This window comes from Schistocerca gregaria, chromosome 4, assembly GCF_023897955.1.
Source record: "Schistocerca gregaria isolate iqSchGreg1 chromosome 4, iqSchGreg1.2, whole genome shotgun sequence".
NCBI lineage: Eukaryota > Metazoa > Arthropoda > Insecta > Orthoptera > Acrididae > Schistocerca > Schistocerca gregaria.
This window is the reverse complement of record NC_064923.1, coordinates 251,963,754-251,989,851: the sequence shown is the minus strand read 5'-3', so window position 1 is coordinate 251,989,851 and position 26,098 is coordinate 251,963,754. Positions and strand designations below refer to the sequence as shown.

Genomic DNA, 26,098 nt, shown 5'->3' with positions numbered 1-26,098 from the left:
TGTTCGAACCTTCTTCTTCCTAGCATGGAGAGTCATGGTTGGTTTCCCTCAAAACAAACAATAAAAACTTGTATTAAAAACTTTGAAGAGACTGGATCTGCTCTATAAAAGAGAAACCAACAGGATGACCAAGGAGTGCTTGTACTCCACAGAATACCAAGCTGTATGCATTTCAATTTTACAGAGGCTCTAGTGTGTAGTTTGTAAGGAAACAATTGAGAGCAGTGTGTCGTGAATTCTCCATTATGATTTACAATGTCACTGTAAAAGCTGCAGATCACACAGCAACTGAAGGGGAATGATTACCAGTTGTGATTAGAATTCTGTTAGCTGATTATCACAGACATAAGTTAGGACAATGGATTTCTGGACAAGCTGTGGATGTCAGCTGAGGCCCATTTTCATTTCACAGTTTACATGAATAAAGAGTGCCCTTTACATTTCAGGAAGGTGAGAGAGAGTATGGTTTACCATTTTGTCACATCGAGTCATTGGTTCTTTCTCTTTTCTAACGTGAAGAGCAGACCACAGTGACTGTCACTTCGGATCAGTATGTTAGAATATTGCAATCCTTTGTTGCACTGCATTTAACAATATTCCACAGCTTCATAAAACCTGGTTTCAACAGGATGGTGTGCCATTGCACATTGCAAGTTAATCAGTGGCAACGGTGAGAGAATTTATGGGTAACAGTGTTATCTCAAGATTCAGTGATATTCCCGCCCCCCCTCCCCCCATCGAGTTCGCAGATTTGTCTTTTTGTGTTTGTTGTTGTTGTTGTTGTTGTGAGGCTACTGTAAGACATGGGTCTACATGACTTGGCCAGGAATATGGAATCAACTGTAATAAAGAATTCAAGATGAAATTTGTAGCTTCCCAGTAACAAACGAGCAATTTTAAGAGAAAATTGGAAGACTGCAAATGTACAGGATGACACCATCTATAGGACTTATTTTTCAGACTTGATAATTTGGATTACTGTTTCTTAAAAGGCAAGTTGTACTAATTCTGTTTTTGTCAGTGTAGTTTTTTTGTTGGATTTCTCCTGTCTTTATTTGGTGTTTCAAAAGTTCCCATTTTTCTGTGTCGCACTTTATAAACTGCTCTGGGGATTACCCATTATGGAACAGAAAGTGCAGGTTTTGTAATGCGGAAAGGAAAATTCAGGAGTTGAAAGTTATGAAATGCATATTGTGATTTCAAAGTTACAAAACCTCTTGTGTTTACTAATTTCTTTTACACTGGCCCTTTACAGGCCAGTCGTCGAGTGTGATACCTGCACACAAAGTACATGTACATGCTCATGTCAATGTACTTGGAGAGGGGGGGGGGGGGGGGTCTACACTACTTACCCCAAAACCATTCAGAAACCACCAATGACGGACTTGGAACCTTGGCCACATACCATTGTACACCATCAGAGGTTCACTGCAGCTGTCCTCTCTACCCATGGAAACAACTCCTTCTGTAAGTAGAGAAAAAGTCTCACAAAAGCTCATTCAAAATTGAAGAAAGTGGCAACAAAACCATTGGACCAATGAGAACTCTTCATTTCCAATGGTGATTTTATAGTTGGGGACACCAATATCCACATGGTGAAACCAGAGTGCTGAGCACCATGTTGTATCGCCCCTGACCCCTCAGGTAAACAGCTACTGTCTAGGGAAGAGGACAACCTTTGCTAATTAATGGCTCTCACAGGGGCCTGTGTATTGCAATTGCAATGAAACTCAAATGAACACTGATCGCATTTGGAGACACTGTTCTACATCTGTGTGAAACTCATTTTAAAGGCAGTGACACAAGTGATTTAAGGGCCTACTGGCCCTACAGAAAGGACGAACTTACTGGCGTCAGGTCTAAGGGTGGGCATCTGTTTTCATCAGTGATAGGTACCACCCCTCTCATATGCTCTTATCACTTTGATACAAGAAGTTGCAGTGATAGTTCTCACACCAATTAAGATCATATTCTGTTATAATCTGTTGGATGCAGATGCACTGACAGAGCTGTTTTGGGCAGTCCTCCATCTGTTGCTCCTCAAGGGTGACTTCAGTACACCCAGTGTATGGTGGGGCTTGGCTACCACTTGCACCAGCAGTTGAATTATCAAGCAACTCAACCATTTAGAGAGTATTTCCTTTTTAAACTCTTGTCATACGACACACTTTTCTATAGCTACAGATGGTCATCAGCCATAGACCTTCGTTTTTGCTCTCCACCTATCACGTACTCATTTCAGTGGGAAGTGCCCACAGATTTGCATTCCAGTGACCACTTGACAGTGTGGATCCACCTGCTGACTCGGACAGTGGGTGACAGGAGACCACAAAGCTGGATACTTCAGAGGGAAAATTGGTTATGACAGTCAGCAGGCCATCTTCCAACAACAGGAATGTGCCCAGGAGATGGTGGACCATGTCACCTATATGATCCAAATAGCTGCCGCCAATTCAATTCCCTAGTCTATCAGCCAACTCAAATGATGGCCTGTCCCTTAGTAAAATGAAGGATGTCTCTCGGCAATTGGTCAGGAACATAGTTTTGTGGCAATTCAGACGCCATCCAGCTGCGGAAAATTTTCACACCTTCAGGTGTGAGAGAAAGTAATTGAGGCAAGTAAGAAGAGTGGAAGGGTAACTCTGGAAGGAATTCCTGGTTTTCATTAATTAGTCCACTTCCAGTGCGTGAGTTTGTGACTCAATAATGTGGATTTAAGCAAGGACAGTACACCTCCCGTTATAACCTTGTTAAGAAGTAATCTTGGTGGACATGATAAAGACATGGCTCAGGCTTTAGCTGAACTTTTTTACTGTATCATCTGGACAGACAACTGAGTTTCATATGTTCTGTAGGGCTGTGGAGGTGGAGAGCTCTGTCTGTCCTTGTGTAATGAGATGGTCTACAATCATCCATTCTCCATGTGGGAATTGGAATCAGCTGTCTGCAGCCAGAAACAATGTTCCAGGACCAGACCAGCTTCATTATGGCATGCTCTGTATTTGTGCACTGGAACCAAAGAAAAGCTCGTATCTTGTTTCAATCAGATCTTGTTCGAAGAACAGTACCCTGTCGCATAGAAGGATGTCGTATTAATTCCCCCTATATAAACCAGGCAAGGACCATGACAGCCCTAATGCGTAAGGGGGTGTGTCTCTTACCAGGTATGAGGGTAAGACACTTGAGCATATGTTCAACTGCTGCCTTGTCTGGCTTCTTGAATTCTGTGGTCACCTGTACCACTTCCAGTGCGGTTCCAGGTGCTACTGTTCCTCCCTTGACAATTTAATTCTACTGGAAACAGAGATGCAGGTGCCTTCCTTATGCTGCAACCATTTAATCAGTGGGCTTTTTGATCTTTATTAAGCATATGACCATATGGCACCGCTTGGAGATACAACGTCCTTCACCAATTTCATAAATGGGGACTTCATGAGCGTCTGCTGCCCCTTATTAAGTCCTTCCTCGAGGACAAGCATTTTATCTATTGCATTGGTGTTTCCAGGTCTGACTGCTTTGTTCAGGAGAATGCGGTCCCTCTGGACAATGTTCTCAGTGTCATATAGTTCAGTCACTATCAGTGGTATCTCCTCTGCAATCGGAGGCCCAGTTAAAAAGTTCCTTGTTTATGGATGACTTCTCGATTTTCTACTGTTCCTCTGATCTTACTACAATGATGAAGCAACTTCAGCTGACCATAAGGAGGTTGAAAACTTAGGCCAATAAAACAGGTTTTAGATTCTCACTTAAAAAGACTACTTGTGTCAACTTATGCTGTACTTGTCACAATTTTCACCCACTAGAGGTCATGATGATGGACACTCTTTTAAATTCTAAGCACGGCGTGTGCCTTTTGGGTCTACTGTGTCACTCAGAATTAATCTGCCTTCCACACCTGAAAGACCTGCAGACAGAGGGCTTTGAAATGCCTCAGCAGAAAGGCATGGGTAGCTGACAGGTCCAGTCTCCTTCAATTTTAAAGGACACCTGCCAGATCACAATTAGATTACGAGTGCATGATTTTATGGATCAACCTGTATTTCCTGCCTCAGTATGTTAGATGCTGTTCACCATGAGGGCATTTGGATATTTAGTGTACCAGCACAGTTCAGAGTTTGTGTACAGAGGCTAGTGAACCACCTCTCCAGATTCAGTGGTGCTTTCTTCTGGCTCAACAGGCTCTGAAAATCTCTGTGTTGCCTCAGTCATTGGCATTTAGTGTGGGCGGCCCACCTCTAACTTTAAATGATTGTTGTGGAATCAGTCCAGTAAGATCAATATGAGCTATCGATTGTCTCATGGATTTGGTAATACTGGGGGGAGTCAAGTGAAAACCGTAAGTGTAATTAAAAATTGACATTTCACTCCATTTTTGTGTAAGTTGGCAGTACTGTTACCAATGATGTAAGGAAAGCTCTACGGGCATCATCACACTGAATATATGCAAAACACTGCCACAATACCAGTTCAAAATGGCTGCACTGCTTGCGAATGCACCAAGGAAGAACAGTGTTCTGTCATATATTTTCAGAGAATTGAAAGTTGGAAACCTATTGAAATCCACTGGCAAATGAAGGTTAAGTATAGGGATGAATGTCTGACATTGCAGCAAGTGTGTGAATGGAGTAGAAAGTTTGGAAATGGCAAGACTTTTGTGACAAGTTCAGTGCCCGGGTTAGGCATGTCCCATTGTGACACAGAGTCTACAGCAGCAGTTGAAGCCATTGCGATGGAAAATCACAGTGTGATAGTGTATGAAATAGCTGCAGATCTGTACATCAGTCACAGCTGAGCACATTCTAAGTTTCACAAAGTGTCGTCAAGATGAGTGCCACAGTAGCTCATTCCAGAACTGGAAGAGTGACAAATTGATGTCTACGAAGAACTTTTGTGCCTCTCTGAGACAGAAGGTAATGACATCTTTGTGAGAATCATTACAGGAGATGAAACCAAGGTTCACTGCCATCTGCCAAAAAAAGGAGCAAACAAGGAATGCCTCCATTCATCACCACCAACAGCCACAATGTTTTAAATGCAGGTATTTGCACGGAAGGTTTTGCTGACTTTTTGGGATGAATGGAGTGTTGTCTTAGAACATGACACGACTAGGGGAAACATCATCATTAGTGCATAATATTCTAATATGTTAAAAAATGAGATTTGGCCTGCAATAACATGCACTTGAGTACTCTGCAGCATCCACCATACTCACCAGACCTTACACCCAGTGATTAAGATATGATTGTAACACTCAAAGAAATTTAGTTCCTGTGAAGAGCAGCAGGTTACACGAGTGGTTGTGCAAATGGCCAATTTTGTATTTTTTATTTATTTATGTTTATGGGATCCATGCACTTCCTACATGGTGGAGGAAGTGTGTTGACCGACAGGGAGAGTATGTCAAATAGTGACACACTTGCACTCCACTTTTATTCAATAAAAAAATTTGGGGTTTCATTTATCTCCCCTTTGTATCAGACTTCCAGCTGTTCAGCCTGGGAACAAATTGCTGTCTTGTTGCCTTCAGAGCACCAATGCTGACACAGTATGAGAAAACTTGAACACCAGATTATGTTTGTACAACTTTGTTTTCTTTATTTTTTAAATACATACCACAGTTTGGTTATGAACTGTAGATTAAAACTGAAGAAATTGCAAAAAGGTGGGAATTTAAGGAGATGGGACCTGGATAAACTGACTAAACCAAAGGTTGTACAGAGTTTCAGGGAGAGCATAAGGGAACAATTGACAGGAATTGGGGGAAAAATACAGTAGAAGAAGAATGGGTAGCTCTGAGGGATGAAGTAGTGAAGGCAGCAGAGGATCAAGTAGGTAAAAAGATGAGGTCTAATAGAAATCCTTGGGTAACAGAAGAAATATTGGATTTAATTGATGAAATGAGAAAATATAAAAATGCAGTAAATGGAGCAGGCAAAAAGGAATACAAATGTCTCAAAAATGAGATTGACAGGAAGTGCAAGATGGCTAAGCAGCCATGGCTAGAGGACAAATGTAAGGATGTAGAGGCTTATCTCACTAGGGGGTAAGATAGATACTGCCTACAGGAAAATTAAAGAGACCTTTGGAGAAAAGAGAGCCACTTATATGAATATCAAGAGCTTAGATGGAAACCCAGTTCTAAGCAAAGAGGGGAAAGCAGAAAGGTGGAAGGAGTATATAGAGGGTCTATACAAGGGCGATGTACTTGAGGACAATATTATGGAAATGGAAGAGGATGTGGATGAAGATGAAATGGGAGGTACAATACTGCGTGGAGATTTTGACAGAGCACTGAAAGACCTGAGTCGAAACAAGGCCCTGGGAGTAGACAACATTCCATTAGAACTACTGACGGCCTTGGGAGAGTCAGTCCTGACAAACCTCTAGCATCTCGTGAGCAAGATGTACGAGACAGGCGAAATACCCTCAGACTTCAAGAAGAATATAATAATTCCAATCTCAAAGAAAGCAGGTGTTGACAGATGCGAAAATTAGCGAACTATCAGTTTAATAAGTCACAGCTGCAAAATACTAACACTAATTATTTACAGACAAATGGAAAAACTGGTAGAAGCCGACCTCGGGGAAGATCAGTTTGGATTCTGTAGAAATGTTGGAACACGTGAGGCAATACTGACCTTACGACTTATCTTAGAAGCTAGATTAAGACAAGGCAAACCTACGTTTGTAGCATTTGTAGATTTAGAGAAAGCTTTTGACAATGTTGACTGGAATATCTCTCTCAAATTCTGAAGGTGGCAGGGGTAAAATACAGGGAGCGAGAGGCTATTTACAATTTGTACAGAAACCAGATGGCAGTTACAAGAGTCGAGGGGCATGGATGGGAAGCAGTGGTTGGGAAGGGAGTGAGACAGGGTTGTAGCCTATCCCCAATGTTATTCAATCTGTATATTGAGCAAGCAGTACAGGAAACAAAAGAAAAATTTGGGGTAGGTATTAAAATACAGGGAGGAGAAATAAAAACTTTGAGGTTTGCTGATGCCATTGTAATTCTGTCAGAGACAGCAAAGGACTTGGAAGAGCAGTTGAATGGAATGGACAGTGTCTTGAAAGGAGGATATAAGATGAACATCAACAAAAGCAAAACAAGGATAATGGAATGTAGTCGAATCAAGTCGGGTGATGCTGAGGGAATTAGATTAGGAAATGAGACACTTAAAGAAGTAAAGGAGTTTTTTTATTTGGGGAGCAAAATAACTGGTGAGGGTCGAAGTAGAGAAGATATCAAATGTAGACTGGCAATGGCAAGGAAAGCGTTTCTGAAGAAGAGAAATTTGTTAAGATCGAGTGTAGATTTAAGTGTCAGGAAGTCGTTTCTGAAAGTATTTGTATGGAGTGTAGCCATGTACGGAAGTGAAACATGGACAATAAATAGTTTGGACAAGAAGAGAATAGAAGCTTTCGAAATGTGGTGCTACAGAAGAATGTTGAAGATTAGGTGGGTAGATCACGTAACTAATGAGGAGGTATTGAATAGAATTGGGGAGAAGTGAAGTTTGTGGCACAACTTGACTAGAAGAAGGGATCAGTTGGTAGGACATGTCCTGAGGCATCAAGGGATCACAAATTTAGCGTTGGAGGGCAGCATGGAGGGTAAAAATCGCAGAGGGAGACCAAGAGATAAATACACTAAACAGATTCAGAAGGATGTAGGTTGCAGTAGGTACTGGGAGATGAAGGAGCTTGCACAGGATAGATTAGCATGGAGAGCTGCATCAAACCAGTCTCAGGACTGAAGACCACAACAACAACCACCACAGTTTATTGTTGTTTATACAGACGAATGCACACAAGGGAATTGTTCAGCTGTTTTGTCTGGTATGGGTTACTCTGGTATGGTAAGTGTGCTTTCTGGAACAGTTTACAAATTATGATATGGAGTTAACTGGCATTATGATGCCACTGGAGAGGACTCAGAGGCATCACAGTAAAAGGCTTCTCATCTGTTCTGACTCACTCAGTGTTGTATAAGAGGTCCACAAAATGTACCCAGTAGACCAGTCCATTCAGTTCATCCATGACACCCAAGAGCAGCTCTAACAACAAAGTAACGAGGTGGCCTTTTGTTTGAGGTGGTCTTTCATTTGGTTCTTGGATGCATCAGGATAAAAGGAAATAAGCTGACAAAGCACCCAAAGAAGCATGTTGGGGTGAAAATTGGACCATACATAGAAGTGTTACTGTATAGTACAGAAGGTAACTGAAAAAAATACACAATGATCTGAACAGAAATGACAGTCTTATTCAAACATAATAATTACACTGAAGGCACTGTAATGTATTATGGTTCCATGGACATATGAAATGTGAGACTTGGTTCTTAATGGGGTGTGTGATCACAACAGAAGGCACTGCATGATCTGGAGCAGACTCCCATGTTGTCCACATGGTTGAAAAGAAGTTCTCCTGGTAGTGCACTGCATTTCTGCGCCAGCAGGGTTGTCAACTTTTGGATGGTCATTGGTGCCTGTGGTCATCCTTTAGTATGTCTTCCCCAATGCATTCCACATGTTATTGGTGGTATACAATTCAGAGGATGTGTAGGTCAGTGTGTTTGTCGAATATACACTCGGTTCGAGAGTTGCTCCACCTGCACAGTTTGATGCAGTTGCACATTGTTATCAATAAAAATGAGGTCAGGTGATTGCACCCTGAAAAGACATAAGGGAAAAGAGTACAGTGTCGCAATAACAGTGACTGGTGAGTGTACTGTGGTCTGTACTCCCATGCAACATGTCGTCTCCTGATATCATAAAAAGCAATGTTTGAAAATGCATGTGGGTGCCTTATATACCCTCATATGGCAAGACATATGAACAAGTAATCCAACCATGAAGATAGTTGAACATTATTGGTTCGCTGGTCCAAGTGCGATGGTGTGGGAAGGCATAATGTTGCATGGGAGTTCTGACTTCTGAATCTTTGAACATGATACACCCACCAGTCGATGTTATAGTGACACTATATTCTCTATCCTTGGGTGTCTTTTCAGGATGCAATTGGCTCTGACTTAATTCTTTTGTGGATGACAGTTTGTGTCTGCATTGGAATGTGCAGGTGAAGCAGCTCTTGGAATGAGGGGATATTCAGTGAATGCACTATCCTAATTGTCTTCCGAATTTTATCCCATCAAGCGTGTATGGAATGCATTGGGGAGAAGTACTGCAGGATGACCATATGCACCAACAATCACCTAGTAGTTGTCAGTTGCACTGTGGAGGAATGGAACATCCTACCGCAAGAACTCCTTACCAACCACGTGGCCAGCATGGGAGCACATTGTAATGCATGTATTGCCCTCTGTGGTGATCATGCATCCTATTAAGAACCATCTCCCAGCTTTTGTAATGTCCAGTGAACCATCAGAAGTCTTGGTGACTTCAGTGCAATTGTTGTCTTCAAATGAAGCTGTCATTTCTGTTCAGATCATTGCACTTTCCTTTCATTTACCTTTTGTACTGAACTGTTACAGTTCTATGTATGGTCTAGTTTTCATCGCCTACGTTACTTTGCCAGTGATATGTCATGAAAAATGTACTTTTGTCTTTAAGTTTTGCACATCATCATACAATGTGTAAAACTAGCCATAAGTGAATGTTTTGCGAGTGCTCCCCATTTGATAGCTTTCATTGACAAAAATTATATGTGGCAGGAACAGTGTAAATTGAATAACATTGCCTTGGTACATAGTTTGAGTCAAGATTCATAAATGTGATATCCAAACTATGAGCTGTTGGGAGTATTGTGAATGACAAAGATTGTCGTTGATTTATTTGTTCTCATCATATGTTCTTTCAATCATCAATTCACCCACAAGTCACATTTTATACAATGTACCATGAAAAACGTCAAATAAGATAAGGTAAACATCACTCTAGAGATACATCAGTGATGAACTACTTAAATTGACTTCAACAACTACTATCATTAATAGTAAATGAGAATATTTGGCAGCCCTTATTGTATGTTGTAATATTTTTATTTTATTTCCTCAATGACTGGTTTTGACAGACTAGCTGTCATCTTTGGATCTTCTGGAAGTAATATTACTGTGCACCAATTGCACAAACATAACATTGCACCTGACAACCATGTTCTGTCACCTTCCAGCTCCTGCATGCTCCACCAGACAGCGGTCTTCTCTTCCTCCACCCATACACCCCCCCCCCCCCCCTCCGCCCCTCCCCCTGTTCTATTTCCCTCTCCAGATTGCTGCTTTCATTCGACAAAACAGTTGCAGTAGTGGTCATGTGTGAGTGAGGTGTGTCTGCTTGTGTGAATGTGTCAATGCTTTCCTTTCTTTTCTGAAGTAGGCTGTGGCCAAAAGCTCAGTGTGTAACAGTCTTTCATGTTGTCTATCTCCATCTCAACATGTCATCATTAGGGTGAATAGCATTCTATCATTTTCATAATTGGAGATGTTACAACCTGCACTTCCTATTGTTTGAATTTGTTGGAGTCACATTTTCAGGCCCTTGACATTCGTATATTTGTATGCTATCACATTTATTCTTTTATGTTATTTGTTGTAGCTAATAAAAGTTGGTTCCAAATGACTTTGACAAACAGAATGATATAAAAAAGTTGTTTCTGTCTGTTCTACAAAATGGAGTTCTGGTGCCAACTCATTAAACAGATTGCCCACACTCACAGAAAGTGGATGATTTTACAGCTTTGGAATCTTTGCAGATCTGTTTTAGCATTGCAGGAAACCATTTAACAGCAAGAAGTACACTTAAGTAACTGTTACATTTTGTGCAAAAGATGAACAACAGCAGTAAAGAATAAGTCTTGGGAATTATATAAGCTATCTACTATTTGAATAGTAATGTTGTTTGGGAGTGATCTTGCATTTGGTAAATGAGAATATTTGGCTGCCAAGATCACATGTTGTAATATTTTTATTTTATTTCCTCATTGTTCAAATTCGACAAGAGTATGTAGTCTTCGGATTTCCTGGAAATAATACTACTGGGTTATGTTTGTGCAATTTATGCGGAATAATATTATTTCCAAGAGTGGCATAGAAATATAAGAATTTCAAGATATCTAAAAATATGTCCACAATACATTCAAACAATGGAAAATCCAGGTTGGAATATTACCAGTTATGAAAACTGAAGATTGCCATTCACCTTAAAGATTATGTGTTGAGCTATGGACATGGTCATGTAGAGACACCGAGCTTTTGGCCAAAGTGTTCGTAAAGAAAAACACACACACTGACACAAACAGGACCACCTAAGTCACACGACTGCTATCTCTGTCCACCCTGGGCAGACTGCAGCTGTTGTGTTGAAAGAAAGCAGCAATCTGGAGTGGGAAATGGAGGGGGGATATTAGGATATGGGTGGGTTTGGTCAGGGTATGGGTGGGAGGGGGGAGGGGTGGGGGGAAAGAAGAGAGTTGTTTGGCAGGGCAGGGCAGTGCATGTAGGGGATAGAAGATGGCAGAACAAAACTACCAGCTGTAGTGTTGAAGGCTGTGGAGGAGGGCCAGAAGGGGAATGGGGAGCAGAAAAGGAGAGGACCAGAGAGGGGAAAAGACTGGTGGATGCACAGGCAGAGAGCAGCGCACAGTAAGGGTGAGGGGTCATGGATCGGGAGGAGGTGATAGGACATGGGAGACGGAAACTGTTGGGTAAAGTATATGGGGCAGTAGGTTATTGTAGGTTGACACCTAGATCATTTCAGGAGAAGAGAATGTATTATAAGGATCTGTACAGTGTAGAAAAGCTAGTGGTGGAGGGGAACGTCCAGATGGCTCGAGTTGTGAAGCAGCCATCGAAGTCAAGCATGTTATATTCAGCTTCATGTTGTGTCGCAGGGTGGTCCACTTTGCTCTTGGCCACAGTTTGGGGGTATCGATTCATCTTAGTAGACAGCTGGTTGGTAGTCATACCAACATAAAAAATAGTGCAGTGATTGCAGCAGAGCTGGTATATGACATGGCTGCTTTCACAGGTGGCCCAGCTTCTTATGTCATAAGGTAAGTCTGTGATAGGACTGGAATAGAAAGTGGTGGGTTAGAGAGCTGGACAGGTCTTACACTAGGTCTTCCAGAGGGATATGATGCCTGTGGCAGGGGGATGGGACTGAGAGTGACATAGGAGGGGACTGGGACCCTGTGGGTGTTGGATGGGCAGTGGAACACTACTTTAGGAGGGGTGAGAAGAATCTTAGATCAGATGTCTCTCATTTCAGGGCATGATGATAGATGCTGAAAGCCCTGATGAAGGATATGGTTCAGTTGTCCCAGTCCGATGTCGTATTAGGTGACAGAGGAAGCCCTCCTTTGTAGCTGCTTCTTGCGTTATGGTGGGAGGATTGGGTATGTGCGGAGATATGGCATGAGAAATCTGTTTATGGAGTAGGTCTGGGGGATAGTGCTTGTCTGTTAAGGTGTTTGTGAGTCATTCAGCACACTGGTCCATACGTCCACAGGTGGCCAGGCTGTATGGGAGTGATTTTTTGGTTGGAAGGGATGGCAGCTGTCAAAATTCACGTACTATTGGTGGTTGTTGGGTTTATTATGGACAGAGGTGTGGATGGAACCATTAGAGACAATGTGGTCAATGTCCAGGAAGGTGGCATGCTGTGTTGAGGACGACATGTAAAGTAGATGGGTGAGAAAGTGTTCAGGCTGTTGAAGGAACTTTGGTAGGGTGTCTAGGGCCTGAGTCTACATCATGAAGGTATCATCGATGAACGGGAATGATGCCAGAGGTTTGGGGTTGTGGGAGACTAGGAAGTGACCTCTAGATGGCCCATAAACAGATTGGTGTAGGAGGATGTCATATGCGTGCCCGTGGTTGTGCTGCGGATTTGTTTTGTATACTTATCCTTCAAAGGAGTAGTAGTTGTGTGTTACGATAAAATTAGTAAGGCATATGAGGAATGAGGTAGTGGGATTGGAGTCTGAAGGACGTTGGGGGAGACAGTGTTGAATAGTGGCAAGACCATAGGCATGAGACATGTTGGCGTATAGGGAAGCGCTGTCAGTGGTGATGAATTGAGATCCAGGAGGTAATGGGGTGTGGTTGGTGGACAGTTGGTGAAGAAAGAGGTGGTATGTTGAACGTGGGAGGCTAGACTTTGGGCAATTCATTGAGATGCTGATCAAAGATGGTTGAAATTCTATTAGTGGGGCCAGAATAACCATCTACAATTGGGGGGGGGGGGGGGGTCCAGGATTGTTCAGTTTGTGGATGTTAGGGAACATGTAAAAGGTAGGTGTGTGGGGGGGTGGGGGAGGGGGGAGGAGGGGATGTAGAGAGGTAGAGTAAGGGTGAGGAGGGAAATAGTTTCATTGGAGAAATTCTGGGAAGAGGGAAGAACCTATGACTTTAAGCAGCGCTTGGAGGCTATGATGGGATGGGATTTCCCTGGTAGAGTTTATAGCTTGTGGAGTCAGACAATTGGCAGAGACTTTCCACCAGATAGTCACTGCCATTCATAACGATAGTGGTGGAACCTTTGTCTGCAGGCTGGCTGATTGAGTGAGTATCTGTTTTGAGGCTGTGTGTGGCTGTCGTTTCTTCTACTGAAAGGTTGGTGTTTTTAGGAAGGGGACTTGGTGAAAGATGGCCAGGTTGGACGTAAGGAATTTGTGAAAGGTTACAAGGGGGTGGTTAGGTGGAAGGGGGGAGGGGGATCATGCTGTTATGAACTGGGAGAGGCAGGTTCAGTGTTGTGATTAGGTTGGCTTTGGTTTGGGGGTTTGGTGGCTAAGAAGTATTTCCATTGCAGGGATTGGAAGAAGGAGAGTACATCTTTGAAAGGTCCAATGTGGTTAAATTTTGGTTTAGGGTTGAAATTGAGGCCTTTAGATAGGACAAACTTCTGTGGGGCTGAGGATTTTATTGGAAAGGTTAACAATGGTGTTCTGGTATTGTTTCAGTTTTGGATTTAGTGAAGTGTTGGGGGGGATATGGCAAATTGAAAATGTCAATCAGGCAGGTGGTTTGAATAGAGGTTGCATAGTGGTGCCCAGGTGGCAGCAGGAGATCAGGCAGCTGGATAAGTGGAAGTGATGTCTGGAATGCTCTTCCAGCCATTGGAGGGCAAGGGATTCAGTTTCAGAGATGTGATGTATGTAGTAAGGTTTCCATAGTAACAGTATCTGCAAAGGGAGCAGAGGTGTTTCTGGATGCCTGTACCACAGAGATGTGTTTTTACAGTTCCAGGTTTACGAGGGGTGTGGATTGACGGAATCTGAAAATGTGCCCGTCATTATGAAAAGCGGAGCAGATTTGAGAGATGGGAGATTTAACGGTTAGACTGTTTGGGAGGATTCCATAATTTAGGCAGCATTTAATGAACAGGGTGTGGGAATGGATTGTAGCCAGGGAAAGGGACACTTTACTGAACAGTTGCAGTAAGATGGAGCAGGGGTCCATTGTGGCAGGGATGACGTTGGGATAATTGAGAAATGAAATAGGAAACAGACTAATGAAGGTGCTAGGTGGTTGTGAGGTGAGTTAGATAACAGAAAAAGACAAGTAAAAATACATAGAAACACACAAAAGTGTGCAAAAATATGCACACAAATGTGAAAATATGCACAGATACATGACAATATGTGCAAACAAAAATGTAAAAAACATACAAATAATGTGGGGAAAAAAGACAGAACAGGTGAGCCATGGGAATATTGATGTGTTAGACAAGATAAGAGAAGAGAGAGGGAGAGGGGGAGCTGATTGGTTAGGTTGAGGTTCACATGTTCATAGACACAGATAGGTATGTCCAGGTTGGAATATCACCAATTATGAAAAGAATGGAGTGCTACTAACCATAAAGATAATACACTGAGTTGCAGAAAGGCACATTGAAAAGATAGTTACACAACAAGCTCCCAGACAAAGCCTTCCTCAGAAAAGAAAGGAAAACACACACATTCACACAAGCTGGCACACCTTGCCATTATCTCTGACCCCTCTGGGCAGACTGCAACTTTTGCGTCGAATCAGAGCACAACATGCAGTTGAACATAACTCTCTTGACTTCAATGGCAGCTCACAACTTAGACCATCTGAAATCCAACCCTCCACCACTATATTTTCTGAACTGTAGAGATCAGAGTTATCCTTAAGACACATTCTACCTTCCTGAAGTTATCCTGGCCTTACCCTACTGTAATCTACTGTCCCCATCCCCTCCACCCAAGAGTTCCCATCCCTTCTGCCCTATTACATCCTCGCAGTCCACATCTCTTCACCCTCAATGATAGCCTCAATATCAGTTGTGCAAAAGGTATGTCAGCAGATGATCCTTGGTCACTTTCTTGGGGTCCTACTTTAATCAAGGATGTTAGGCCAAGCAACAGATTGCAGGAGCTTCTCAGGTATTTCTGCTCTGATGAAAAGTCAGTCGGGTTGATAGCCTACCAGCCAACAAATTCACTCTTTATCTGAAGTGAGGGGAAGTTAATGGAAAACAGTATTTGTTCTTAATGAACTGGAGAAAATATAACCATAGAAAAATAACCATCAGCAAGAAAAACAAGTTGCAGGTTCACTCAACTGATGCCCAACTAACGTGACAAATATGGTTCCAAAATCTGAAATGTTGCTGATGTTATGACAGATATGTAGTGCTTTCTCGTACTTTGGAAAGGAGGACATGCTTGGAGAAAAGCAACCATTCAGAAAATACAGTAGACTCCCGTTCATCCGAATCACATCTATCCGACGTTCGATTTAAGCGAACAAATTTTTCCAATTTTCGCAGCTCACATTGGCGCTGTCTGACACGTTACACACACTTTTGTATAGCTACACTGACACGTGGCAAGTTTCAACTTTTTGGTACCTGGAGCCATGCATTTGCTGGTGTTTTCCAACAGTCTACTGCTAATCAGTGAACTGGCGTGTATCAAAAGTCTAAGTGTCTTCAATTCGTGCATGTGTTGGTGAAGTTTTAGCATGTTTCTTGTTCATATTTCATGGTTTCAAGTCATTGCCATCCATTGGAATTGCATGGAAGTACAGTATGTACAGTATTGCTCTGTGCAACGTGGCATAGCCCCTTTGAAACTGACAATGAGTGTGCAGTGCCAAACACTTTTTGCCTGTTGTCGGTACATCAGGTGAAGTGAACGTTTATTAATTTAACAGTGAATGTACAATGAACTGTGGTGTTGCTGTGTAGGCTTGTGTAGGACACGGGAGAGGGGTGCCACAGCCTGGTTTAAAAAATCAGAAGCTTTGTCCAGTACATCTCGAGTGTTGTCAGTTCGTTGATCTGTATGTTTTCGATTTAACATTTCCTGCTTGCGCTATGTGCTTTAAAATGTCCAGAGATAGAAGTGGCCAAAAACCAAAAAAGAGTCAGTCGAGTGTCAGTAAAAACGACACTGTGATTACGGGCACGAAATGGAAAAATAGTGTGATCTCGTTGGAACAAAAACTTCGCGTTTTGCAGAGAATTGACACTGGTGAGCCACCGACGAAAGTTACTGCGGATTTCAACGTTGGTATGAGTATGATTACTGATTGGAAGGCAAATTGATCAGAAATTAAAAAAAAAATGTTCCATCCAAGCATCAGGCAGTGCAGTGAAATCTGGAGAAAAAAGAAAAGAAAAAAAAAAAAGAAATGAGAAAAGGTGCACATCTTCAGTTAAGAGGCCTTGTTTTTGTGGCGTGAACAAGAAATAGCCAAAGGTGTGCCAGTTTCAGGTCCTGTACTTCGTCAGAAAGCAATGACTTTTTATCAACTGATTGAAGGAAAGGGGCAACAATTCCTTGGAAGTGATGGCTGGCTGGATTGATTCAAGAAGCGGCATGGTATTTGTGAAATTGTCAGTGGCGAATCATTATCTGGGAATGGAGCCGTTATTGCTGATTTTTAAGAAGAAACTGCTCACAATTATTGACAAAGGAGATTATACTGGCAATCAACTTTACAACTGTGATGAAACGGGTCGAATTACAAAATGTTGGCAACAAAAACCCTTGCCTCTAAACAAAGCAAAGAAAGCGTTAATGTCCCCACATGCAGTAATGCCACTAGCAGTCATAAACTGTCTCTTACCGTAATTGGCAAATCCACAAAACAAAGAGCATTGAGACGGCAACCAGCTGATAAACCTTTGCCATTGTGGTACACTAATCAGTCTAAGACATGTTTGAATGATGCCATCTTCAAAGAGTGGTTCCAGGCAGAGTTTGTTCCAGCTGTAGAAAAATACATGGAGGAAAATGGACTTCCTCGAAAAGTGCTACTTCTTATGGACAATGCTCCTTCTCACCCATATGATCTTTAAGAGGGGTATATCAAAGTTGTGTTTCTCCCACCAAAGTTCATGTGTCTATGTCAACTGATGGAGCAAGGTGTTCTTGAGGCAATGAAAAAACATTACAGATGCAAGCTGCTGGAATACTTAACTGGTGCGATTGATACTAAAGAAGATTTTGTGCAAGCTCTTAAAAAAAATCAATATTTTTAAGTGTCATTCATTGGATTGCTGAAGTTGGAATCTAATTCCTCCAGTTTCTCTCGTTAGGTTTTGGGAAATACTCTTAGATCATAAGACAACTCATCAGTAGTGGGAAGAGGGATGCAGCACCGAAACTCAAGCTGATGTGCCAGAAACAGGTGAAAATGACATAATTTTGGTGAATTTACTGGAGAAGCTACTGGGTTGTGAAGATGTGAACATTGAAGATGTTGAAGAGTGTATGAAAAACGACTTTTTTGGTTTGACTGAGGAAGACATCATCCAAATTGTGGCCCATCAGAAAGCGTCAGAAGAATATGTCTCTGATGATGAAACAGAGAAAAAGATTCCTTGCAAAGTCGGTTACGAAGCGATCCAAACTGTCCTGGAGTACATCAGCCAACAGGAGGATGCCACTTATCCTGAAATTGTTTGTCTCCAACATTGGAGATTTATTGCCAATCACAAAAAAGATTTTTTTACCAAAAAATAAATTCTAATGAAGCATCCTAGAACCTCAACATACATAAGTTAAAAGTTTTTGGATTTTTTACTGTAAAGTTTCTCTAGACAAACTTTTCGTTCCTTTGAGTAATCTCTAGCTTTGTTTCATAATTTTGTACAGTAATTTATTTTTTACTCAAAAGAATATGCAATAAAATTAAAACTCCTGTTTTTTCCTGCTGCCAAATGATTTTTTTCTGTAAGAAAAGCTTTGTTATTCAGCATTTAAAAACTTTGAGTTTTCAGTGATACTTTGGTGCCTTTTTAACATGTCAACACAATTTTGTCAGTCAAGAACATGTAGGCTTATTCACAAGCGTATCAGTTATATTCTACATACCCTAAGCATGTTTCACAATCATATTTCACAGTATTGACGCAATTCAGGGGTTTTCACGCTTGAAAACAGGGAGACTTGCCATGTCGATCACTTCGGATGGACGGGAGTTTATTGTATGTCATTCTAAGTGGCATAGAGCCATTTCTAAATCAAGGCAGAAATGTGACAACAGACAACTTCTTCACATCTCTTCAGCTTGCTAAGAAGTTAAAGGAAAAAAACTTAGTTACTTAGTACAGTATACAAGATCCATCAAGAAATCCTCAATGAGTTAAAGAAGCCAAATGCTGAAATATACTCCACCACCATCCTGCACCAAACTGGCAACACAGACTGCACCATGGCTGTAGAATAAAAATATCTTCCTGAGTACACAGCATATTGAAGTGGCAATAAGCAAAGAAGAGAAGAAGAGACGTGAAAGCACAACATTCTATGATGCAACAAAATATGGAGAAGACAAGATTGATAAACTGATCGGTAAATACAGTGCAAATGTTGCTTGTAGGAGTTGGTTGATTCATGTCTCCTACATCTTGGCCATCGGGAAAATAAATGTGGGGATCATCTATAAAATAACAACAAACGAGAAAATGGAAGGAAATAAATTCATTCAGATAGCAAATGAACTTAAGGTAATGGAAGTGTAGGAGGAAGAACAGACAAAAGAGGAGAATATGAGCATAAAATCATTTAGAAAGCAGGAGTGCCAAATCAGCCTCTTGAAAGGCAACAGATCCAATGAAAATGGTGTAAAATGCCACAAAGCTGTGTGTGGAAAATGTGGGTGTAAAGTAGAACCATTTTGCTAAGTACACCTATCAGATTCCAATGACTTGAGTAAAAAGTACAATAAAACAATGCTTGAACACGTGCGAGTATAATATGGACCATATATAGTAAATGTGTGTAAAATGTTCTACAGATAGTTAATATATTAAACTCTACAGTTTAGGAAACTTGTTAGTATGAGCAGTGATAAATCGGAAAATACTTTTTTGGTGAAATAAGTAAGTATTGTATTAATTACCATTTTAAATAATTAAAGTTATAACTTGCAAAAAGATAGGGATTAACATATATGAAAATAAAGTACTTGTTTAAGTCAAATACAAAAATAATTTATGTGAGGTTAAAATTACCCCTTTCCGTCATTCTAAGGAATGTCGCAAATTCCGTCATTTTAGTGTTAAAGGAAGATTCATTGGTGTCATGTACATGATTACTTACTGCACCACTTATACATGCATCCATTGCCTTATTTTTTAAAGGGAAAACTAAATGTAACACAATACATTAGTCCTAATATTTGCTGCAGTAACTGTAAATCATGAATATCGATTTACTATAAAAATTTATGCAAAATATATGTAATGTCTGTAAAATTCTCATCACACGGATTTTTCATTTAGCAATTTTTGTGAAAAATTTCATATTAGCATGCCATAGGTGAACACTGAACATCATTATGTCTCGCAAAAGCAGAGTAAAATACATAGCACAACCAAGCACTCCACTTGTGGTGGCTAAAAGTGAAATATTCTTGAACTTTGTCTTGACAATGGTGAATTTCATAAAAACATTTAAGACACAAATTTTCTCTGCACGAGGCATGCTGGGAAAAAAACAAAACCAACAACAACAACCCACATTCACATTCCTTTTATCCAACATTTGCCTGAAAAGAAGTTCGAACTATTTCCATGCAAACATATCTGTACGTAATTTGTTCACTGTAAGAAAGATAATAAAAACAGTATGTATTATTGATCTTGAGCTTTATTAAAGGCTTTCAATTATCTGCATCGAACAAAAATAAAGCAAAAAGTATTAAGTGTGGGGATCCAAATTAACGATGTTCTGGTTGGTAGGTAACTGCTCTAATAGTTGCAATATATTTCCAGTTGCTCTCAGCTTTTTCAAAAACCAAGGCCTAGTGACCTAAAAACTTCGTGGACAGAATTAGAAAAGTTGAACTCCTGAACACTGTTGCATTCTGAACACTGTTGCATTATAATCTTATTAAAAGGGGAATGTTATTCTGGAGTATCTTATCACATTAGATTTTATCCCCACATGTGGCAGGAGTATTCTAGATGTTATCAGCACATATGGTGACAGTATTTTGCTCCATTGATTGACTGGCTAATGTGAATAGTTGTATCTGTCATCCACCATTTTTTCTGCAGTTGCTTATGGCAGGCAGTACACAGTTCTTGGGCCAAGTCCCCTTTCAGCAGGCTCTTGTGGGGAAGGGAATTCAATGGCATCGGAGGCTAGGGTGTGATATGCCTTTCCTGAATACACTGCGCAACAGTTGATTAAACACTGTTGTAATGGATAAATATAGGTGTGTGGAAGCTCGGTATTGTTGTGTAACAATACTAGTCCAGGGTAATAAGCCCAAACTCAATCCAAACTCATTATTGGAAAAATCTTACTTAAACATATTGCAATGGAAACGTACTACTGTTTTTCCAACTTCATTGGTTGACATATTAATGCAAACGTGTGACCTTCAAGGGCAGCTCTCTGATGATGATCGTCTATAGTGATCAGCATTTGCCGAGGAAAATGTGAATGTATATTTTGTGAAGTACCAATATTTTTCCCAGTGGATAATGTCCCAGTATGAGTATGAGTGTACAGGTTGCATAGTATTCATTTTGGCCCCAAATACATTTGTGACTCATTTCACAGTGACCATGTGTCAGTGACAGGTTTGGGGATGGATGTTTTCCTGTGAATGTGGGATGCTTCACAGGATGAGTGCCAAACTTGATGCTGCCCAATATTTCCAGGGGGATCTGTCTCCAGTACAAATGTTAAGAATGGTACAGGAATGACTTTCAGAAGAGAATGAGATTTTTCATTTGGACTCACCACCTTCTGCTGCAGATCTCAGCAATTTAAAATGTGTGGTTGGATTCAAAATGTACCATGTGAGAAAACTGGCATTACCCTGTGCCAAGAACCTGTGATTACCTTCATATCATCATTGTAGCAGCCTGTGACAAGATAGCATAAAAGGAGAGATTTATTATTTGTATCACAGACCCTTTTCCCCACAGGGTGCAAATGGCCATTGAAGTGGGAGCCATTTATACAGGATATTAGGTGGTAAAGAAATCATTTGCTGTGCCCTCTTCAGGGCCAAAAAGTCTTATAAAGAACTGCAATCTGTTCATTACATTAATTTCATGTCACTTTTAGATGGAAGAAATCAACACAGTAAAACAAAAACAAAAAAAAACTCCTGTATGCAGGATTTGATTCCAAGCCTGTGTCTGTTCACTTCACTGAACAGTGAAATCAGTGTACCAAGTGCTGTGGTATTCAGGTATTTCATATTGTTCTACACTTGAGTCCATCTCTCAATATGAAGTCATTTCCACATCTGAAACTGTAGGAATGAAATGGAGTAGGTTCTCTTGTGTTTTCCTGATAGGGTGTGTGCTTTGTGATGAGTGTAAATAAGATGCCATTCCCTCAGTTACTCTCATAAGTGTCCTTTACTTTTACCAACAGCACTGTACACTCTGTAATGTTATTAGCTCTGGTGTAACAGAGCAGTAAATTCAAATTCCAGCCACCACCACCACCACCACTTTCTGTGCTGGCGAGTGTACGTGTGCATTTCATTTTGGTTTCCTCATTAACATTTGACCTAAACATTTTCGAAGCAATGTTCTGCAAGTAAATATACATGAAAAATAAGAATATAATTCCCACTGTTTATTGATTTGTCTTTTTATCCCAAGTGTGCTGTCAAGCAAACCATCATCAGTGCTTGTACTACCAACTAAGATCTTGCAGCATAATTTGTTGGTACTAACTTTGTTAAAATCGCAGGAATTGATTTTAAAATAAGGTGTTTATTGCTGTCACATACAGACTTGTAAATGTCTTTATTGGGGATATGTCCAACACTGAAGATTGCGATGGGGACTGTACAGGGTTTCACGGTGTTAAAAATTGTGGGTTCTTCTTTGATAGGTTCAAATTTTAAACCATGATCTAATCACTTTTTGGGTTTTACAGCGTTTCTGCAAGTCCCTTCACACAGATGACAGATGCTCAGTTTTCGCTGGCTTTATTTTTGAAATGATAAATAGTAAAAGTGAAATTTAAAGGTGACATCAGTTTTACTTAATCTTAGTTGTACTACATTTTTATGTGATGCTCTAGGTGAAATAATGTTCTCAGCTTTTTAGCTATGCATTGTAAACATGGATTTATACGTACATTTTAAAAATAAGAGGAGTAATTTGTCGCACTGATATACTTTAAATCTTTTGTTCGTGTTGCTTAGATATCTGCATGAAAGTGTCAAGTTTTGCAAGAATGTGCTGGAAGACATAAAAGAATGTAATTTACGTTACCATAAAAACTTTAGAATGTGCTGCTTATGAATTAAAATAACCATAAATGAAAATAACACCATAATTCAGCATAACAGTTGTAGTTACACGATCTCTCTCTTTAATAACCCATTCTGATACAGTTAATTTCAAGAAAAGAAGTTTTACAGAAATGTAGACACACGTAGTAGCAGTCAGCTGAATATGCTAGAAAATATTCAGATTTACAGTGTAGCCAGATAATTTCCAAATTTGGGTTTAGAATTTTTGGAAGCTGTCTTTTAGGTCAATCAAGTATTTTAGAGTAGGTGTTGATGTTTCAAGCACACTTACGCATTTCAGTTGTATAATAAGATTAGTTGCTATAAAAAGACTTGATATTTATTACCAAGTAGGTAAAAAGAATAATTTTGTATACAAATGGTGCTCATTAGATCTCTCGTGCAATGACCAGTGTTGATGGAACGTGTCGGTTTGTTTCCTGTTACAAACAAAATTATTTTTAAAGTGGAATTTAGGTGCCATTTGATACAATGGTCCCACAGTAGTCTAGTGTGATATTTGTTTTATCAATATTATTACCAGGAACAGTAAAACTCAAAGAATATCCAGTATCCCAGCAGTGACAGCACAGCTGAGTCACTGCTGGATTACTATTTACTTTCATGTTTAACTAACTCTGTTAGTACATATCAATAAAACAAACATCGGACCAGACTCACTGGAAAGTGCTCTCTCGAATGGGCATGTAAAATTTGTATTAAAAATAGTTCCGTTCGTAATGGGAAACAAACTGACATTTTCTGTTGACACGGGCATTGCACAAATGATGTGATGAGCAGTAAGAGTAATTTGTTACAGTAGTATTTCTTCACGATAACTGCACACCTGAAGATAATAGAGTAGACCAAAATTGAATAACTTAATGCCTTTTTGGATCTTGACAAAAGGTGCTACGGCTCGTTAACTTCCAACACTTAAAATTATTCTGATAGCCCCTCTCCATTCCAATATTTCTTACTTAGGGCATCTGTATATGAAAGTAGTTTAATGTGAAAGACATAAAATCATCAATAAATTATTGCTCATAACAAGCTGACCATACTGAAACATGAAAAAACACAAACTAAGAAGTACTTGAGGAGGAAAATTCAAGATAAAGGTCAAATACAGTGTAAGATTAATATCTGAGAATCAGATTGAGGACAATAACATCCATAAATTGTGAATCATTTGAAGAAAAAGATAATCAAGGTGTATAGAAAGCTCAAATTGAGGCTTGTAGTTAAAATTTTGAAACTTAAATTTTATGAGGTGGATCATTTTACAAGTGCCTCTCAGGATAAGGTATATTGTGCTGAGGGTTTCTTCGTTATTTACTCATCTAGTTGAGTAATCAGTAAGCTATTGAACAATTGTTGTTTTCTATGCTTACTGTTGTGACCGCTTATCATTTTTCCCCCAAATATCATACATCCTATTTTATGAGTTCATGTTTACACAGCCTTTTTAGGAAGAGAGAGGATTTGATCACAACCTTTTAAAGGTTGTATTGCATGTAAATAGTAATAATTTATTCTTTTACGTCTTGAGCTGAGATTTTCTTAAGCCATCTGTCAAAACAATGGACTTCTTAAGACTAGGAATTTGATATTTAATTTATGTTATCTCTGTGACTACAATTCATTCAATTTCATTTTTAGCAAAATTCTGATGGAAAGGTGGGGTCACATGAATCACCCCCCAGTAGAGGCTGGTTGTAACTTTAGGCTGTGTTTACGTAATTGCTTTTTGTTGCCTACATTGTCTTTTGACACAGTATAATGTTTTCTGACTACAGATTTATTTTGGCAGTGCTGTGCTGCCTCAGTGTGTTTGGTTCCGGAAAAGCTAGACAGTAATATGTTTGATAGAACTGGTAGGCATAATTATTTTATTCAGCCATGCAATTAATGCTTCTGTCTTCCCAACATTATTTCCTAATTGTGTGTATATATCTGCACCATTCTGTAAATTAAGGTAGCAGCAATGAGTAACAAATATGATTCAGTGATTCAGTATATTTCTTTTTAAATAAACAGTCCATGGAAGAAAATTGAATCTTACCTGCAATATATTACAGGATGAGATAAGATACACTATGTGATCAAAAGTATCCAGACACTCCCAAAAAGATACTTGCATTGTGCTGCCACCTACTGCCAAGTACTCCATACCAGTGACCTCAGTAGTCATTAGACATTGTGAGAGAGCAGAATGGGGCACTCCACGGAACTCACGGACTTCAAATGTGGTCAGGTGATTGGGTGTCACGTGTGTTGTACATCTGTACATGATTTCTACAGTCCTGAACATCCGTAGGTTCACTGTTTCTGATGTGATAGTGAAGTGGAAATGTGAAGGGACACGTACAGCACAGAAGCATACAGGCCGATCTCCTCTGTTGACTAACAGAGACCGCCGACAGTTGAAGAGGATCCTAATATGTAATAGGCAGACATCTGTCTATACCATCACACAGGAATTCCAAACTGCATCAGGATCCACTGCAAGTATTGTGACAGCTATGTGGGAGGTGAAAAAACTTGGATTTCATGATTGAGCAGCCGCTTGGTGTAAGGAGCATAAACATTGGACGATTGAACAGTGGAAAAATGTTGTGTGGAGTGACGAATCATGGTACACAATATGGCGATCCAATGACAATGTGTGAGTATGGCGAATTTCCAGTGAACATCATCTGCCAGTGTGTGTTGTGCCAACAGTAAAATTCGGAGGTGGTGGTCTTATCATGTGGTTATGTTCTTCATGGAGGGGGCTTGCACCCCTTGTTGTTTTGCGTGGCACTATCACAGCACAGGCCTAAATTGATGTTTTAAGCACCTTTTTGCTTCCCAGTGTTGAAGAGCAATTCGGAGATGGTGATTGCATCTTTCAACACAATTGAGCACCTGTTCATGATGCACGGCCTGTGGTAGAGTGGTTACATGACAGTAACATCCCTGTAAGGGAGTGGCCTGCACAGAGTCCTGACCTAATCCTGTAGAACACCTTTGGGATGTTTTGGAATGGCGATTTCTTACCAGGCCTCACTGGCTGACATCAATATCTCTCCTGAGCGCAGCACTCCATGGAGAATAGGCTGCCATTTCCCAAGAAACCTTCCAGCACCTGATTGAACGTATGCCTGAGAGAGTGGAAGCCATCATCAAGGCTAAGGGAAGGCCAACACCGTATTGAATTCCTGCATTACTGATGGAGGGTGCTATGAACTTGTAAGTCATTTTCAGTCAGGTGTTCAGATCTTTTTGATCACGTAATGTATAAATGGTTGGAATTTCGTCAGAAATGGCATTTTAAGTGAACAGTATCATTCACTGTAACTTGCCTATTGTATTTTAAACCATCTGCTTTGCCATTTGAATAGTATG

General features: G+C 40.3%; 1 protein-coding gene across 1 annotated transcript in view; it reads left to right on the top strand.

Annotated features, from left to right (window-relative positions):
• Positions 1 to 26,098, top strand: part of LOC126365921 (phosphatidylserine lipase ABHD16A) — a 202,930-nt gene that overhangs the window by 27,170 nt on the left and 149,662 nt on the right. The window lies entirely within an intron of this gene.